We start from the raw sequence: 16,821 nt of genomic DNA on the forward strand, positions 1-16,821 counted from the left end.
GGCATATGGGATTGAGCAGCAAATCTTGCCCCAAAGGAGGAGAGGAGGGGCTGGGTTTTGGAGGCTAGTGTGGTTTTAGAGCCAGTCTCCGGTCAATTCCCAGGAGACAAGCCATCAAATTAACCTAATGAAGCACAAGATAGCACAGCCTCAGACCAGCACAGCTGAACACAATCTTCTTGGCAGGCAGAGAAAAGAAATGTCAAAATAAGGCTCAGAGGATGGGGGAGGGAGATTGCTTGAATCTGCTAGGGGTGTGGAGAAAGAAAAAAATCCCAGCCCAAGACGCTGATAAAGCACCTTCTTTCCACCCACTGACACACAGCCTAAGGATGTGTCCCAGTAAAGGCATCAAACCACAGATTAGTACTCACATTGCATGATGCTTTATGAGCTTCTGAGCACTTGCAGGCATAGCCTCTCATTTGGTATGCAGAGAAGTCCCATGATGAGCTGAATGAGGTCAGCCAGGCGGTAAGTGACGGAGCTTTAATACTATTCCAGGTCTGATGGCTCCAAGGCCAGTGGTCCTTCCACAAGTGCTCACTGCCTTCCAGAGAGGCTTTTCTCACTAACTGGGGTTCCCTGTGTCCCAGAACCCTGCCAACGGAGCAACCCAGCAAACTCCCTGCTTTCTGAGTGCAGCAACAGCTGACCCTGGCAGAAGATGCCCTAGGTCGTCAGTCAATATCTGGAGGAAGAGACCTGACAGCCCCTCCCTCACATTCAGCTGAAGCCCAGAGAGGCACTCCATGATGTGTCTGAGAACTGGCTGCTTCACCTCTGCATGCCTGGCTAACTGAAGTCACTGCATTGCAACACGCTGGCCCAGCCTCTGGCACAGACCCCTCATAGCTATCCTAGTGACTAAGGCCTCCTCGCTTCCCAGTTACAACCCCTCTGGCAGCCTCTGCCTTGGGAGCTCCCGCTTTCCTGCAGGATACCTCACTTTGATTTACTGTCCAGCCTGAGATCTCAGCTCCGGTACTTCTGATGCTGCCCAGAGTGAGCAGCCAGGAAAGCAGAAAGCAAGAGCTAACAAATTTCTTCCAGCCTATGATCATCACTCTGGCTAACTTTCAATGAAATCTCAGAGAAATAAACCATCAGTCTTCATCGCAAGAGAATGGATGTTGAACTCTAATAGGTTCTAAGGGGAGGGATGTTGGGCTGTGAGGCACGGGGAGGGGATAGGACAGGGGGACAGCTGAGATGTGGGGTCCCTGCTGTACTCCACACCTGCCCCCTAAAGGAGCCCCAGTGTGGTTTTTTGGTGTCTTAAAGGGGGGAAAGCCCAGGAATTTGTTATACATATCTACAGTGGGCAGGAAGCAGTCTAGAAAAACAACACTATCTCAGTAGCAAGGCAGACAAAGCCAATCAGAAATAGTTGGGGATAGGGGAAAAGATAGGGCAAGGAATAAACAATTGTTTAAAGAACAGAACCATCCATGTGATGAAGGCCAGAGCTGTTCCTGTTAAGTTTCTGTGTCCCATTGACCAGAGTTAGCAGCCAGGAAAGCAGAAAGCAAGAGCTAACAAATTTCTTCCAGCCTATGATCATCACTCCAGGGATTTTATCCAGTCTGGTAGTTTTTTCTTTTCTTTCTTTTTTTTTTTTTAAGTTTGGATGGGGGTGATTAGTTTTATTCATTAATTCATTATTATTATTTTTAAAGGAGGCACTGGGGATTGAACCCAGGACCCTGTGCATGCTAGGCATGCACTCTATCACTGAACTACATCCTCCCCCAGGTAGTTTTTTCTATTTAACACATGAGTATAAACCTTTATGTATTTGGACTTACATTTATCTTTGTGTTTCCTCTTTACTAATTTTTCTTTAGTTCTTTTTCCTTTTCCTGACTTCTGTTGGATGGACACACTACCCTTACTCCCACCACTTGTTTTTCCTCCTGGCTTGGAAATTATATTCCTCTTCTTTCTTCGTTTAGTGGTTAACTTGTTAGCATATATATATTTTCCTAATGAAGTCTAGTTTTCAGCAGCGCTATTCTCTTTGACAAGGCAGAAACTTGGTGTGATTTAAACCATGAAATTCCCTTCTTTATTTTACCTTATTCTTCCTTGATAATGTGGTCAACAACTTTAGTTTTCCTTTTTTAAAAATTATAAGACAGACTAGCTACTGGATTTGTTTGTGTGTTTTGCCATCTGTGGCAGACACTGTTGGTTGCCTACCAGCAGCCACTCCCCCTTCTTTCCTGCCAACAGAATCCTGATTTTGTTCAGGTAGCAAAGGACTCAGTCCCAGAAGATGAGGCAAGTCTTATCAAAGCCAACCACATTAAACCTGTTTCCTTTTACCAGGAATTCGTGTAAGGATGAACCAGCTCAGGCCAAAGAGACATAAGATATCTACTGGGGACTTCTTGAAAAGATTCTCCTCACCAAAAAAGACGCACATTAGAAAGAACTTCCTTTCTCTTAGAATCTCCCTGCCTTCCTGCTTGGGATGCTATAGGACAATATGATACCTGGAGTGCAGCAGCCATCTCACAACCACGAGGAGAGCGATCTTATATCCTTAAGATAGCAGAGCAGAACAAAGGAATGACCCAGCGTCTTTCATGTCAATGCTGGACTGCCCTACCCTGAATTCCCTACCTCCACACTTCTCATTATAAGCTAATTAAATACTTTTCTAGAGTTTAAGTCAAGGTGCATGACTTAGGCATCCTGATATACTGTCTATAGTTTATTAAATTTACCAACGTGATGTGTCAATTTGTGTTCAGTGTTGGTGCTAGCAACCTGCTCCTCCCCCAGAGTCTACATTTCTTCCTACTAAAGTAATATACTTTCAGTAGTTCTTTTAGCAAGGATCTGTAGGTGATAAAATTGTCTTACCACATCCAGAAATATCTTTTTGTTGTTGTTGTTGTTGGGGGTAGAGGTAGTTAGGTTTACTCAATTATCTGTAGAGGAGGTACTGGGGATTGAACCCAGGACCTTGTGTGTGGTAAGCATGCGCTGTACCACTTGAGCTATACCCCCCTAGAAATATCTTTATTTCACCTCATTCTTGAATGATAGTTGGATATAGAATTCTGGCTTCCCTAAGCTATTCCTCTATCATCTCTGGCATCTAATGTTCATGAGATGTGGTCTGCCAGTCTGACTGTCATTTCCTCAAATTCTGTCTTTTTTTCCTCTGGTAGTTTTTAATATTTTCTCTTTATTCTTATCTGCAGTTTCACTATATTATGTCTAGATATTTATTCTATTTTGCATTCATGTTGTTTCTTCAATTCTGGAATTCTCAGCCATTATCTCATCAAAAAAAATTTTTTTTGCCATTTTCTTGATTCATATCTGGAATTCCTACTAGACACATGCGAAAGCCTGTCACTCTGTCCTCCACATCTGTGCCACATACTAGACGACTTCCTCAGCATTAGCTTCCAATTCATGACTTCCCTGTGTGCAGGCTACAGTTATCCATTGTTTAAAATTCTAATTACACTATTTCTCACTGCTAGAACTTTTAATTTAAAATTTTCATATTTATATATTCTTTTTTCTTTCATAACTTCCCTTCATTTTCTTTAATGAATTTCAAATTTCCCTATTTCTTCGAGGATCCTTAACCTACTTCTATCAAAGGTATTTTCTGATTACTCTGTTATTTTCATTTCTTCTGGGGTAAATTTCTTTGATTTTTGTTCTTTTTCTTGTATTAGTTTTCCTCACGTGTTTCTGAATGTCAGTGTATAAGCTCAGCCCTCCCTGATCTGGGGGGTTTTCACCTTTGCCTCCCCAGGTCCTCCTTTGGGTCTCTTGGTCTAGAATCAAATCTTGTAGCAGTAGCTTAGGTTAGTCCAGGCTGTGAGGTTCTGTCTTCTGGGTAAGCATATTCATAATAAGCCACAGCCCCAAAGAATGGGTGACAACAACTGTTTGCAGCCTACTTTCCCAGCCCCTGGTTTCCAGCAGTGTACTAGCTTTAATTCCATGCTTTGTGTCCAGCACATAGCTCTGTCACCCCAGATTTCTAGCTGCTTCTGCCTGCATCCAGACTCAGAGGCCAGCATCCCTGCAGCTTCTGCCCTGCTTTCCCCTGTGTGTTCCTGTTCCATTTCTCCTCACACGGATGTTTATCATTTTATGTGTGGGGAGGGATAGGGAGCATAGGGCTATTTTTTAGAATTTTGTCTTTTTATGTATTCCTGCTCTGTGTTTAGAGCATAAATTTACAGTGCCATCTTGACCGGATGAGTTGGATTAAACTATTTGTACCCAGGAACTGGGGATCCTTGCCAATATGAGTCTCCTGAGAAGGCCTATCAAATCATCTCTAACGAGATTCACAGAACTCCAGCCAGCACACAGAGGGAAGCCACTGAGACAGCCTGGGGTATGCTGATCAAAAGTCCCAATTAAAACGGCTCTCCCATCCCCACCCCAACTTCGTTCTAGTCCACAGTGGGGTGAGTAGGGGCAGGAGCAAGCAGACAGGCAAACAGGATCTGTCAGATGTGGTCTGGCCAGGCTTTCACTGAGGAAGTCCACCCCCGCCTTCAGCCCCTCTTCCACACCACTTGAGCATTTCCCAGTGTTTCACCTGGCCAGGGAAGCATGCATACTGGCCACACGGACACCTTTGATGAAAGGCCCACCTGACTCACTTCAAGTCCCCAGCCTCTCTTTACTTTCAGTTACATCAGAACAGCAGTGGATTCGGGAGCCAAATTCTAGTCCAGGCTGTCACTAGGCAGCTAGCCACTTCTTTCCCCCCAGGTCAAGGTTCTTGAATAATCAGAAGGCTAACCCACCCTGACTCTCTTCCTCTCAGCTTATTCTCCTGCTTCTTCCTCCTCACTAGCCTGTTGACTTCCAAGCCACCGCAATCTACTTTCTTGACTCGGATCCTTCCTTACTGGCTTCTTTCAGTGGCTAATAGATTCTGAAGGTTCTGCCCTCAGCCCTTTTTCTCCTTTGCCTCTCTGCTGTGCCTCATCCCCTTCCAAATCTAAGAGCCTGCCCTTTTACCTGGATTCTGGATGTACATTCTCATCTGCCTCTTTAGCCATGTAGCATTTCAGACTTAACAAATACATCATCTTCCTGAATTCAAAAGCATATTACACAGAGACGTGGCACTCTTATTCATGGGGCTGTGGCCAGGCTCTTTAACACAGCATCCAGAGATCCTAAAACCAGGACACCCTCCTAAGCCTCATCTCTCACTGTGCCCTATCCTCTAGGGATTATAAGCTAATTTGGACCACAGTCTAAATCTGGCCCGTATTTATTAAGATCCTACACGAAACCTAGAAAGACACAGACATTATCCCCTTCACTTAAAGTCTAAGTGTACAGAAACCATGTTATTTAATTTATTATCTAGCACTGGCCTACATATAGTAGGAATCAAAAAATAAATATTTGTCCAACTGAGTATCATCTCAATATATAACCCTAAGGTTATAAGAAACAGAAGAAATAATGGTAATGAAAAAATACTTTGAAACTATTTTTATAAATTATATAAGGATGGAGATAGAGGTGATAATTATATTAAATCCCCACTCTTCCAGCTCTGATATTCTAGAAGTGAAAGCTTTCTCTAACTTCTCTTGGATCACCAAGAAACACGAGGCCTCAGGTATAAACCAGACTTATCAAATTAGAGGCAATGAGAAAGGTGAATGTATAAAAACTAAAGAAGCTACCTGGACAGTGGGAACAATTCAAGTGCCTGCTCTTCAGTTTCGGTCAGCAAACACACACCAGGGCTGCTAGAATGGGACTCTCTCTGGTCACTTCCCTAGCACCACAGGCTGCTGGCTAAGTCCTCCCTAGCTTAGACTCCTCAGATCTCACCACTGTTCACCCCAACTCAAAGTCCCTTTCCAGTCAAGCCTCCCAAAATGAAGAAAGCACCTAGAAAAACTTGGCTTCATATTCTGGTTTTGCCACTTGTTGGCTATTAACCATTTAACTTCTCTGGTCTGTGGTCTTATCTGTAAAATGGGAGTATCACCCATCTTGGAAGGTTTCTGAAAGGATGAGAGCCAGAAAACTCCCAGCACAGTGCCTGTGCTGCTGGGTCGGGCAGGTTGAGGGTCATGGTTCTGTTAGCCCCAGATCCAGCTTGGCCAACTCTCTGGTCTGGAGTCCCATGATCCAGGATAGGCATCACACGTTCCTCAGCACCCCACTCCAAAACCCCCTCCTCAGCACCTCCAGGATCTTGCTCCAGAGTTTCCTTCTCTGCCTAACAACAGGCACTGCCCGCCCAACCCCACTGACCCCTCACAGTGGCAGCTTCCACAGGGCTGAAAGCCACAGACATTAATCGACATAGAAGACTGGGAAAAAATCTAAATTTCTTTGGAGACTTTTGAAGGAAGTGGGGAGTGAGATGAATAAATAAATGGTAGACTGGGGCAAGCCAGAGATGAGTCTGGAGAACTGAGGTCTAGACCTTATTGCTCAACTCTGCCTCCCAAGGGCAATTAAAGTTGACCGCACTGCCTTCCAGGGTCAGGGGACTAGGGTGCTTATAGTCTGCTCAGATTTCCTTTAGAGATAAGGTTCAAAGCACCAGGTGGCTTGGCTATTCATCACTATTTATGATTTGGATCTCAGGCATACCAGAGATGGATAATGAAGAGCTGCAGAGAAGCTGCTGGGCCCTCCTTTTCCTTCTGTACTTGTCTGGATGTCTGGGATGTTTTGAATCTCAAGAGGAAATCAGAGGATGCGTTCATTCAGCAGATATTCATTGCACCAGGGAACAGCAGACCACACGGGAAGAGCCCCCGTCCTCTCCCTCCTTGTATAACCGCATCACTGACCCCTTAGTGAAGCCCATCTTTCTCCAGCCTTGCAGCTCCTGCTCTGTCAAGGAGCAGAGCAATGGGGCTCCTCTGTTTTGAGGACTCCCCTCCAGCCTGCCTACCACCCAGGGCTCCTTAGTTTTGTCATCCAAGCTCTCCCTATGAGGGCTGCCCTTCCAGGGGCAGCTGATCCCAGAGACCAGTATCCCAGGTCCCAACTGTCAGCCTCTTCCTCTAAAGAGAGAGCTGGTAACATATTTCCATGGCATATCCCAGAGGCCCTAGGAGGGGTATAACTAGAGCAGTACTCACCAGCTAGAACATTGGCAGAGGGCAGAGTCGAGGGCTTCCGTAAGGAAGAGGTGAGTCAATCCTTAACTTACAGACCCCTTGGGGAAAAGGATCATGCTTTCCATCCAACTCACTCTTATCAAAGGGACCCCTCCTTGCTCATCTCAGAAACATGGGTTAATCCAATCCTCCCAAATACTGGCTCCCCCAAACACACACAAACATCCTCTACTCTGGTGTGGGAGGACTAGTGTGGGTTTAACAGAAGGTTCAGAAGAGAGTCTCACTGTATTCCACTGCCCTCGCCAGAACTGGGGTGAAATGCAAGAAGAGTAAATGGTTTCTCCAGGTAATCTTCAACGTCATCTTCCCCAATCCACACACCCACATGGCAGGGAACCAGCCAGTAAAAACTAGGCCATTACAACCAGAGAGCTTCCTGGAACACTCCTGGGCAAGGGCTGAGAAGGAAGCTTTAGGGACTGGGGGCAAAGGTTCTCCTAAAGGAGCTGTGATTCATACAAATGGCAAAAAGAGGCAGGGTGTTCCCTCCCTAACCCCCAACCAGCCCTCTCAGATAGCAACACCAGGAATTCCTGAATCTGATCACCCTTGCCTTCACCTCTGGGAAAGGAACAGGACTGCTGCTTCTGCTAAACACCACTGCCCTCGCTTGCCCCTTCCCAATCCTACACGGTGGCATGGGGCTCTGGACTGGGTTCTCCTCCTTCCACCGCAAGCACTGGAAGGTTGTCCACCCTGAAGAAAGCTGATGGAGAAGGGCTGAGCTAAGGTCTATACAAATCCTGCCAGTGCACACCTAGGGAAGGGAGAAGCTGTGCTTCTGGAAGCTTCCAGGCCAGTCTCTGCAGCTCAAAACTCTAGCCAGGCCATGGCCCAGGCCCCGAGTTGAAGGATTCAATTGAAAACTCAAGGAGCATGTATCCCTGTATCTTCTGTGGGATGGGGGCAATGGGAGAGAGAATGCCGAGGAAGAGGTCATAACCTAATCACCGGCACTGTGAACCTGCAGGAAAGGGGCCCAGGAAGCAGGGTAACTGATGCTTCGCTGGCAGGAATGCTGCAGGCCTGGAGTCTGTGCAGTCATTGCAAGCAAATGACCCAGCAGGATTCTGGGCCTTCAGCAACCAGAGGGCAGACACCAGCACTTCCTGGGTGGCACCCTGGGATGGACTTGGCCCAAAGCTCCAAAACACAGGACAAGCTCCAGCCCCTAGGTATGCTGACAGAGCTGATGGGATGAGAGGGCCCAGAAAAATCAATGCTCCCTGAAAGCACAGCAGCCCCAGTTCTGGGGTTCTCCCCTCTCCCAGCCTGAGGGGTAGTCAGGAACAGCACACTCACTCTGCAAGGGCCAGTGTCACACTTGGAGGTACAAATGAGAACAGGGCTCTCTGTCCTCAGCCTCAGGAATGTGCCAACCTCTCTCTCTGGCTGGTGTGACCTCTGGCTAGAACTTTTCAGTCCTCGTGGCCCAACCAAACAACCCAGGTGGAAAGTCTGCCAGAGCCTCTGGGACCGGGCAGTATCATGAAGGTGACAGCCCAGCTGCAGGCATGGGGGCCTACTTTGCATGGAGCAAATTTCTCTGAAGGGTTCCCACCCCACCAGAGAGGGGACAGCGGGCTGTAACTGACAGCAGACAACTTCCCTCTTCCTACCCACCCAGCCCCCACATTTCCTTATGAAGCGGCGGTTCTTTTGATTTCTTGTGGCTTCATCTGAGCTTTAGGTATGAAATGGGAGCACCATGTGTGCTGGCAGTTTAGAGTGTGGAGACCCACCTAGCTCCTGGGCTCCACTCACATGCCAGGCAGGAGGCAGAGGTGGTGCTGCAGGCTGGAAACTCCACTTTGCGGTCAGGCGCTTATCTTCTTCCTTCATTAAGACTGGATGACTTCAAAGTGTTCTTTTTGTTTTATTTTTAAACCAGAATAATCTTTCCCCCAACCCACATGAAAACTTCCATCAACCAGGCCAACTTGTCAGCTTCTATTCTTGTGGCCCATTGGGAAGTAGGAGCCAGGGGGTGAGACATGTACAACTCCTGCCAAGACTGGATGCTGGAGAACCACCAGCCCTTTATGGCTGCTTTTGGGCTAAGCTGGGGCCTGAGCACACGGCAAGAGATGGGTCCTATTACAAGGCTTACTTAGAATAAATGAGGTGGCACTCTTATAGGTACTGTCATGTAGGTGCCAAGCCCCTGTGGTCCTAGGGAGGGAGTCATTCCCTCAGAGCCAGTCAAGCCTGGGTAGAGAGGAAGATGGGACAGGCACTTGGCTAGTAGATGGCCCAGCTGCCCTGGAGAGGACTCACGGTGTTTTGAGTCCTAGGGGTCCTTAGATGATGAGATAGATCAGCGCTTGGAGACCAGAGACTCTGGCAGAAAGGCATGAAGAGGTGCGCTGGCCCTAGGAGTGGGTATCTCCAGTAGGGAGAGTGCCCCAAAAACCCTGGAAACAAACCAATAACCTGTACTTTGTGAGCCAGACTGTTTTCATTCTTCATACACCCTATATTTAGCTTTCTTTCGTTTTCCTCTTATATTGAGTAATGTCTTTTGAAAAGGTCAGCCTGTGGCAGCTATGCTAATGGAAACCCAAAGGAGGTGTCTGCATCCATGCCTGGACCAGGAGATTAAAGGGAGCAATGTCCCCTCTCTCCCCAAGGACTGGATGTAGAGAGTAGTCCAGAGCTGAGCCCCTTACTCAGCCACTGGAGTCAACATTCCAACAGGAACCTTGGAAGTTCCAGTTAGAGGCCCTGAGATCATGCCCAGTCTGGTGCCACAGGGTAACTTCCAGCACCAAGCCTGCAGGAAACACCCCTGCCCTATGCCCCTACTATTCCCTGTATCATGAACATTCAGCTCCAGGAGGCAGAGAGCAGATGGTTGGTAAACTGGAGAGCCTAGCACAGACCTGCTTTCATTCCTCCCTTGCTGTGGCTGAGCCATCTTCCTTTTCACTGAGGAGCTGATAATAAGCTGCAATGGACTCAGGCAGGACCCCTGGGAGGAAAGAACATCCCCAAGGTTGTTAGGTAGGTAATCTGCTTCACCATCCCAGGAAAGCGGCAATATCAGCTGCTAGGAGGAGGGCAAAGGTAGCCTTCTCCTTGCCCTGCCTCTGCCCCCCACCCCAGGTGAGAGGAGCCAGGGTGAGAGAGCAAGGGGCCCTCCCCAGTTCCATCCTCAAGGACCTAGCCTAAATTATACACTCCCTGCTAAGATGATATCTGTCATGACATGCATTACTATTGTCAACTTTGCAGGAATGTGGAGGGGAAGAATGTACAGACTGGGGTCCATGACAATGGTCCCCAAGGAGTGGTCTCTGTTGGCAGGCTTTATTACGTATCTTAGGGTTACAAGGGGATGGCCTACATGATGGTGCTTGTTTGGGGCTTGAGCTATGCAGGGGTGACCTGAGGGCCATGAAGATGTGGGGCCCAGGGGCCTCCTTTCAAGCCCCCTGCCTGTGAGACTGGGACATCCCAACCCTAACACGTGTCTATGAGTTAGCATTTTACAACGAACTCTGGACTAAACCCAGATGACCTCAATTCCAGGACTGGCTCTGCTATTCGGCTGTTGTGTCTTGGCAAATCGTACCTCTCTGGGCCCCACGTCCTCCATCTGTAAAGTGGGCATAATGATGCCTGCCCTGTTCATCTCAAGTCCCTGTCAAGATGAAGCAAGCGATGACCGTAAGCTGCAGAGCAGTATGTACCTGAGGTATCATTGAGTCTCAGCTTCACAGAGGGGAAGGAAGCAGGGACAAGAGCAGACACTGTGCCTAAGCCTGAGGGAACAGAAGGTCTGGCCCAGGCTGGTGCATCACTGAGAACACGGCCCCAGACAGAGACAGACAGACAGGGGAGCCTCTGGGAGCCAAGCATGCGGGGCAGACAGAGCACTCTTGTCAGTCTGGGTTGGCAGACAGTTGAGAAGAGAAGACTGGCTGTCAGCAAATATCTGAAGGGCAGGAGGAAAGATGTATGAGGAGATGGTCAGAATGAAAGAGGAATTCAGCCCCAAACTCAGAAGAGTCCTGCCTCACTCAATGAGCACCAAGGAGCTAGTGAGAAGCCCCCAAGCTCCCCGGACCTCAGCATCTTGTTAACATATAACTCACACTCACGGGGACAGCCTTCCTTTTCTGACCAGAGGCCCCGGGGGAGACCCACTCTAGGCAAGAACCCTGTTAGACTGAACTTGAGGTCTCCTCTTGCTAAGTTGGAGGCTTGAAGCCCAGAGCTCTTTCTATATAACACCCCATTCCTGGCTCTGCCAAGCTGGGTCAAATATCTATACCCTCACAAATTGGAGTTGACAGGAACTAAGGCCAAAATTGTGCTATCTGTCTATTTGTACCTGGAACTGGCCCCACTGTCCTGGGCATTCCCTTCCAAGGGAAAAGAAGGAGGGGTACCACCCTCCCAGCAGGAGATAACCCAATGTAATTCAGAAAGCACAGCAGCCCTAGAGGTAGGTCCTTATCCAGGCCCCAGCAGGAAACAATACGGAGGAGGGTGAGCATGCAGGAAGCCGAGGGGACAAGGGTGATAGAGAGGGGATGGAGGCAGCACCAGGGCAGAGGTTCACCAGAGCTGGGCCAGTGCCTCCTCTATTTACTGGGACCTAGTTGAACTCACACTGAGTGATGTCTCCCTCATCTCAGAAAGATGCCTGCTTAACACCATCCACCATGCAGATACCCCTGGCCACCAAGAGGAAGGGACCATTTGCCATAACCCACCTGTGTCAGCTCTTTGTCCTGTGGTCCAGGCATGAATCACTTTTGTGGATGGGCAGCTGGCCACCAGGGAGCTCCTCCCTAAAAGATGCCACTTCCTACTGGAAAGAGCCTCAGCCTGCAAGTCTGATGACCTGGGTTCTGGTCTTCATTCTTTTACACACTTATCTGAGAACATCAGGCAAATTTCTCAACCTCTACTTCCTGATCTGTAAAATGGAATGACTTGAAGACTCTAAGTCTCATTCTACACTCCAGCATTCAGTTTTGAACAAGGTAAATTAATAAATGACAATAAATCCCTATTAGTCTGTCAACAGCAGTGATTCTGACGTGCACACACAGCTCTGCCTATGGCCTCAACACATGATGTCTTTAGAAAGGACAAATGCCCCATTTTTCTTTGGGGAATCATCTCTCCCCAAATTCCCATCTCTGTGCCTGGCCAATCAGAACACCAAATGTACCCAACCACAGTACCTGGTCCAGGGTTGGGTAAGGGCCCCAATTCCAAGTGGCAGTCCTGGGATGGGATGCTGAGAAGACTGCAGGCAGGCACCTTCTACCATGTGGGAACTGAAAGTGGCATCACCATGAAGAAGGGCAGGGTGAGATGGAGTTGCTTGAGCCCCTCATCTTCCCTGCATGTGGCCAGCCATAGCCTCAGGTATGACTCAACAGATTCCCTTTCATCAAGGCACTCTGAGTTGGATTTTTGGCCATTGTAATTGAACAAGTCCAACTGATACAATCTTGCACACACGTACAACCATTTTTCATTTCATTTAAAAGAATTTTAAGAGCCACTACAGAATCGCTTGCTATCTGATGCAGAAGGGCTGCCTGAATCTGGTCCTAAAACCCCATTCTTAGTAGGTCAACCCAGCTCAGAGGCCCAGGGGCCCACAGGAACAGAAGTGGTTCTGGGATTCCCTGCAATGACTCAGTTCTGGCCAGGACCCAGGTCTTTTTCCAGCCAGGGACACAGCCCAGATGTGCAGATGGTGAGAGAGGCGCCGACGTGCGTAGCCTTCCTGGGTGCTCTGGGGTCAGCACTGTCTACCACCAGGGTCCCCCCAACACGGGGACAACTCAGCAGGGTGCTGCCCAGCCAGGAACTGAACTGGCTGAAGTAGTCAGAGAAAGAGAAGATGATCCTGGACATGGAATGCAAGGGGAAGTCAAGACCCTATTCCATTCCTTGTCTGGGAACAGATTTTGCAAACCTGTTTCTCAACCTGTTAAGAGTCATGTCTGGCTTCTTAAATGATGCCAGAGACTCCCCTGAACTCCAGACCTGTCTATCCCACTCATTTCTGGAAGCCTACTTTGATGACAAACTGTAGAAGTACACCAAAGTACCAAATTCACACATGTTCTAAGTGCTTCAAACATAGACTGACCTCCTTCTATATTCCCAGATGCTGGGAAAAGGACATTATCCATCCAACCTGAAACCTGGGAGTCATCTATGCCCCTTCCTTCCTTCAACATCCTTCAGCCAACCTATTACAAAGTCCACCTGCTTTTTACCAACTATATCTCTCATATTTCTACTTCCCTCCACATCTACCACCATCACTCAGTGCAAGAATATCATCTTCCACCTACAGTAACCCCTTAAGTGCTAAAGCCCCAGATCTACTCAAGAGAACCCTCCAATTCAATCTCTACAAGGAGACTGAAGTGATCTTCCCAAATGTAAATCCCATCAGATCTCCATCTCCATTCCTCCTAGCAAAACAGCCACACCTCCCAATGCTCTGGGGCAAAGGTGGGACTCCCCAGCACCCTTGGCCCCAGGTCTGGCTGGCTGAATGGCAGAGTAACCCTGAGACAAAGATGGACCAGGCAGGTCTGGGAGTAGCTGCTCAGCCCAGTGTCCTGGCTGTACCCTGGGGTGATTTCCCACTCCTAGGTCAGACTGAGAATTGGCTCAGTCTTGCTAGGACTGACCCTCCCCCAGTGCAGACTTCATCTGACCACAGACAGGAATGGGAGCTGGCGGCCAGGCAAAGGAAACCCAGCTGGGCTGAAGCCAGGGACTGTCTATGTTAGGAAGAAGAGATGGAGCAAGAGCAGGGCCACAATAGACTGTCAGTATCTGTGGGGCTGGCAGAGAGAAGGCAGCTGTCGGGAGGATAAAACTCAAGGAGTCTATCTCTTCTCTCTTATCAGACTGACCCATGGCAGCCTTGCAACCTGTGGAAAACAAACAGTCATTAACAACCCTTCCCACACTTCCTCCAAGCACCAGCCAGCCTGGGAAAGTCTGAGCCCTCCCGTCAACCAGGGTGGGTCTTGGGGCCCATCTCTCTGCCAGACTTCTCCATCCTGCCCCTCCTTCTTGGGCAATGATCCAAGAAACGTTATGCTCTGCCCAAACTGGTCTCCTCAGGGCCCCAGTTGTCCCTTGTCCCTTCAGCTCCAGCCTTTGCCTCAATGCCTTCCTTCTCTCCTCTACTAAGAAATCCTACCCCAGCCCTTCCAGGTATGTTCTCAACTCCCAGTGGACCCACCAGGTGCCTGTGCTGCTGACCTGGTGCTCCCATGATCAGCCTGTGATCCAACCTTCCATGCTGGCTTTGGGGAAAAAACCTTGCTAGGACAGAGCCCAGGGCATAAGAGGGTGAGGGGACTGGGAGCAGAAAAAAAATGAAAATCCTATAGTCACCCCAGGGCCTAACCAGTGGCCAGTGTAGGAAGGGAAGAACATGATGAGAGATCAGATGGATTTTTCTGCCTGAACCTAGGACAGATCCAGAGCAAGGGTTGGGAGGTGGTATGAGGCCAATGGGAGGCCTGGGGACAGCTCCCTTGGCTGCAGGAGCCCAAGTTCTCCAGAGTGCCAGAGAAGGCTGGCTGCTTTTCTATACATCCAAGCGTGTTAGGAGGGGAAAGGTCAAGTGAATTCGGCATGGTAACATCCAGAGCACCCAGTACTGTCTCCCTGCTCAGGATATAGTGTTCCTCTGTTGGGTCAACCAATGGTTTGAGAGAGAATCTCTGAGCAGGTCTTCAAATTCTTTACTCACAGATGAGAACTCTGAGGCCCAGAGAAGGGCAGAGACTTACCCTGAGTCACACGGCACCAAACCTCCTATGAGTAGGTAAGACAGTGAGAACCCTGTATGCACTCAACCAGATTAGGCCCTGGACTGTGAAAATCATCAAGAGGGCCCCCTGACCAAACAAGCTGCTTCCCCTTTGGAGAGCCAAACAGCCCTGCCCTGAGACTCTCATCCAGCCTAGGTCTCCACCTTGGTCTCACTGGCTGCCAACAGAGGGCCTGCTAGCTCTTCCTCCTGTTTTGCACAAGAAGAATGGCAGGGGATGGGCAGGAATTGCTGGGAAGGTGGGTGGGCAGCATGGGTGGAAGAAGACACCTTCTGAAATTCCTCACCCAGGTGTGATGAGGGGTGAGGTATCTTCTGTGTTAACCACAGAAAATGCCACTTGAGAGACTTAAACTCACATTCATCCTAGAAGTTTGTCCATTGCTGCTTTAGGGTCAAGTGTGAATTGCTTTTCAGGCACTGAGGAAATCCCTCCGCCTATCAGCTGCCACTGTGGCCTTGGGCTGGACCTCCTTCACACACACTGTTTACCAGGCTCCCTGTTTATCCTGCTCCCTTTTCACAGCATCTTCCTGTCTAAGGAAGTGCTGGTGTAGGCTCCCCTACACTGGAAGAGCCTGAATGGGGTCCCCATGCCTCTCCTAACCCACTTTGGGCTTTCCCATCTCCCTTTACGCATGGTACTTGGGGTCCCCTCCTGAGCTATGCCAGAGGCCCCAGGAACCAGCCGGAAGCTGAACAGGTGTGGTTCCTGGAAAATTGGACATCTGGGACAGGACAGAACAGAGAGAAGGCCAACCCCTGGAAACTCCCTTGCAGCCTGGCCACCCTAGACTGGTCCCTCGAAAACACAACAGAGGTAGGAACCGGGAGCTCAGGGGCTCTCTCCCATACCCTGCCTTCCCACACAGCCTCATTCCTTTTGGCTATACAGTCAGAGGACTCAGCACAGGCCCAAAGAGACTTTCGTTTCCTCCTGACTCTGGTTGCAGTTCACCATCAGTATCAAATGATTGGTATTTTAACTGAACTTGGGTGGGAATGAGGGTTGGGGGGAATTCCACTGACACGTCAGGGCAAACCCCAAGCAACCCCCACAAAGAAGGAAGGAGGTTGTAACTATGTATAGTGATAGATGTTAATTAACTCGTATACATTTTGCAGTGTATAAAAATACCAAATTATTATGTTGTACACTTGAAACTAATATAACATTATATGCCAATTACCTTTCAATAAAAAAAAAAGAAGGAAGGAGGGAGCAGGAGTGGAGAAGGATGGAGCTGTGGAGGTGACAAGGGCCAGGAAGGTGACTCCGCCCCCCCATTCCCTCACCTGTGCCTCTTTCTACAATCCACCTCTCACCTGCCCCTCTTCACTTCCCCACCCCAACCACTCCAAATTCTCTTCAGCCACACAAATAAATAACTTGTTGATTCTTCCTCACCAGAGCAGATCCCTCTAGACCAATTAGCTACTTGCATTTGTTGCCGATTTTCTTCCTCAGAAGGCTGCAAACCTGCTCAGGCTGGAAGGTTGTTGCCTGCCCACTGTGCTAGGACTTTACAGCTGAAGGATTCAGAGAGAAAAGGGTGAGGATTGCTCTCTGGGGTCCCTGGGTCATGCCCCAACACCTCGGCGTCTCCTGCCCTCTATTGAGCTCCCTTTCAGGAGCAGGACAGGCCTCATGCCCCAACTGCACAGAAGTAGGGCAGCTTTCTGTGTCCCTCTGGTATGTTTCCCACCCTGATCCTAGAGAGGAAGAGGAGAGAAAAGGGAAAAGACTGCTCATGGGCAAAGATTACAATCCAGGAAGAGACGAGAAACAGAGGACTACACACAGAGAATGATGCCCCTCCAGGCAGG

The 16,821-nt window shown here is 48.8% G+C and overlaps 1 protein-coding gene across 2 annotated transcripts in view; it reads right to left on the reverse strand.

The window, feature by feature from the left end:
* ST3GAL2 (ST3 beta-galactoside alpha-2,3-sialyltransferase 2) overlaps window positions 1–16,821 on the reverse strand; it is a 43,003-nt gene that overhangs the window by 20,375 nt on the left and 5,807 nt on the right. The window contains exon 1 of one of the 2 annotated variants that reach the window (XM_010960994.3): window positions 375–6,251. The exons of the other annotated variant lie outside the window; for it this stretch is intronic. The gene's annotated coding sequence lies outside the window, so the exon portion shown is untranslated. Of the gene's footprint in view, window positions 1–374; window positions 6,252–16,821 lie in introns of those variants that run through there. 2 annotated transcript variants of the gene reach the window in all.

This window comes from Camelus bactrianus, chromosome 9 (genome assembly GCF_048773025.1).
Source record: "Camelus bactrianus isolate YW-2024 breed Bactrian camel chromosome 9, ASM4877302v1, whole genome shotgun sequence".
Classification (NCBI taxonomy): domain Eukaryota; kingdom Metazoa; phylum Chordata; class Mammalia; order Artiodactyla; family Camelidae; genus Camelus; species Camelus bactrianus.